Genomic DNA, 3,296 nt, shown 5'->3' with positions numbered 1-3,296 from the left:
GGCGGTCAATATGCAGTGTCAGGCTGTAGCTTTGCGATGGCTCCGGGGGAGGCGGACTGGCGGTCAATATGCAGTGTCAGGCTGTAGCTTTGCGATGGCTCCGGGGGAGGCGGACTAGCGGTCAATATGCAGTGTCAGGCTGTAGCTTTGCGATGGCTCCGGGGGGAGGCGGACTAGCGGTCAATATGCAGTGTCAGGCTGTAGCTTTGCGATGGCTCCGGGGGAGGCGGACTGGCGGTCAATATGCAGTGTCAGGCTGTAGCTTTGCGATGGCTCCGGGGGAGGCGGACTGGCGGTCAATATGCAGTGTCAGGCTGTAGCTTTGCGATGGCTCCGGGGGAGGCGGACTGGCGGTCAATATGCAGTGTCAGGCTGTAGCTTTGCGATGGCTCCGGGGGAGGCGGACTGGCGGTCAATATGCAGTGTCAGGCTGTAGCTTTGCGATGGCTCCGGGGGAGGCGGACTGGCGGTCAATATGCAGTGTCAGGCTGTAGCTTTGCGATGGCTCCGGGGGGAGGCGGACTGGCGGTCAATATGCAGTGTCAGGCTGTAGCTTTGCGATGGCTCCGGGGGAGGCGGCTGGCGGTCAATATGCAGTGTCAGGCTGTAGCTTTGCGATGGCTCCGGGGGAGGCGGACTGGCGGTCAATATGCAGTGTCAGGCTGTAGCTTTGCGATGGCTCCGGGGGAGGCGGACTAGCGGTCAATATGCAGTGTCAGGCTGTAGCTTTGCGATGGCTCCGGGGGAGGCGGACTGGCGGTCAATATGCAGTGTCAGGCTGTAGCTTTGCGATGGGTCCGGGGGAGGCGGACTGGCGGTCAATATGCAGTGTCAGGCTGTAGCTTTGCGATGGCTCCGGGGGAGGCGGACTAGCGGTCAATATGCAGTGTCAGGCTGTAGCTTTGCGATGGCTCCGGGGGAGGCGGACTAGCGGTCAATATGCAGTGTCAGACTGTAGCTTTGCGATGGCTCCGGGGGAGGCGGACTGGCGGTCAATATGCAGTGTCAGGCTGTAGCTTTGCGATGGCTCCGGGGGAGGCGGACTAGCGGTCAATATGCAGTGTCAGGCTGTAGCTTTGCGATGGCTCCGGGGGAGGCGGACTGGCGGTCAATATGCAGTGTCAGGCTGTAGCTTTGCGATGGCTCCGGGGGGAGGCGGGCTGGCGGTCAATATGCAGTGTCAGGCTGTAGCTTTGCGATGGCTCCGGGGGAGGCGGACTGGCGGTCAATATGCAGTGTCAGGCTGTAGCTTTGCGATGGCTCCGGGGGAGGCGGACTAGCGGTCAATATGCCGTGGCAGGCGGTTGGTGTGCGAGGGCTCCGGGGGAGGCGGACTAGCGGTCAATATGCAGTGTCAGGCTGTAGCTTTGCGATGGCTCCGGGGGGAGGCGGACTGGCGGTCAATATGCAGTGTCAGGCTGTAGCTTTGCGATGGCTCCGGGGGAGGCGGACTAGCGTTCAATATGCATTGCCGATTTTTGACTGGTTTAATAGGCTTCAACAGTCAAGACGTCACTTCCCTCGTAATGACGCATGGTAACTTAGTAACTGGCTCTAAACTATCAGAACAATGGCGGACGCTCTTATGAAATAAAAGTGTATCCAGAGGAGAAAAACATAATAAATATGATCTTGTTTTGACTTTTATACATTCTGATCACATGACATATGAAAAGTTCTAGCCAGCATGAAGAATCAAAAGTACCGAATCTTTTTGTTTAGAACCACGTTGCTCGCCGTTGCTGGGCGACGTGACATCAGACTATTGAATCCAATTAATGAAACGAAGAAATGTTGAAAATCAGAGGTTCTATTTACATTCGGATCCTTCACAAATAGAAATATTTCTCCAAGTACATTTGTAACCAACCGTCCCTGGTAGGTGTTTTGTTGTTGATGATGCAGAAGGCGACGACTGTATTTATCATTGAAATCATTAGAAGCAACTAAACATATCGTCCTATCCAAAAGGTAGCGGGCAATTGCTGCTGCCCACTGAAATCTATGGAACTCAAGAATTAACCTTGGCTACGTGCGGCTATGTGGTCTTGTTGTATGACACTTGCTTTCGGATCGGAAGGTCCTGGGTTCGAGCCTCGCTCGGCGCATAGTTGAGTCCTTGGAGAAGGCTCTTTACTCACATTCTCTCACCGTACTCAGGTGTAAAATGAGTACCTGGCCGTTAACAGCGTTGACTTTGTCCGAAAAATTGTAATATCGCCTAACAGGCGTCATGTCCCGTCCTAAATGTTAAATGTTGCTGTTGACCAGGGACCCATTGTAAAGCTCTTTGAGCACGTTTAGTGGATATTGCGCTATATAAAAGCTCAATTATATATATATATATATATATATATATATATATATATATATATATATATATATATATAATATATATATATATATATATATATATATATATATATATATATATATACGTCATGTTTCATGCCGTGATAAGTTTTATTTATGACTTCAGGTCAGGATGAACCCGAATCTCGCTTGGAATGGGGTCAGCACAGGCGATCTCTGACGTGAACACAGCGTTTCGTGTCGCTTCCGTCAACACCTTAACGGATTGGATGTTTGTGTTTGGGTGATGAAGGAACGTCAGAACACGGAACAGTTGTATGGGGATAGGATTAGATAATGGTGGTGGTGGTGATGATGATGATGATGATGATGATGATGATGATGATGATGATGATGATGATGATGGTGATGATGATGATGATGATGATGATGATGATGATGATGATGATGATGATGATGATGATGATGATGATGATGATGATGATGATGATGAACGATGACAGACGCCTTTCTGATCTTTTTTATTTTGAAAGATGATATTTTTTTCCTTGTAAATTATCTCTCTTTAATGTACGATTACAGTTATTAATTGGCGACAATGTGGTCTAGTGGTATGAAACTCCCCTTTGGATCGGGAGGTCTTGGGTTCGAGTCCCGATTTGAGGGGCGCATAGTTGAGTCTGAGGAGCGTTGAGCAAACCAAGTTTAAGAGGTGTATGATTATGATTGTTGTTGTTAGATGATGGCTAAGAAACTCACAACATTGCCATCCGGAAGTTTAACGGACCAACACACAAAACTATGTGTAACCTTGAACGTTTATAGATAGTATGCAGATGACGTCACTCATGCCTTTGTTATTGTTTTTGCCATCCGCGTTTGTGAGTTGTTCTCACTAAACTGTATTAACCAGACTATAAAAGTTCATGGTTACACAGAGTTTGTGTGTTGGTCCGTTATACTTCCGGATGGCAATGTTGTGA

Source organism: Berghia stephanieae, chromosome 14 (assembly GCF_034508935.2).
Source record: "Berghia stephanieae isolate SIO BIC M18660-M18661 chromosome 14, UCSD_Bste_1.3, whole genome shotgun sequence".
NCBI lineage: Eukaryota > Metazoa > Mollusca > Gastropoda > Nudibranchia > Aeolidiidae > Berghia > Berghia stephanieae.
Note: the sequence above shows the minus strand (reverse complement) of the source record.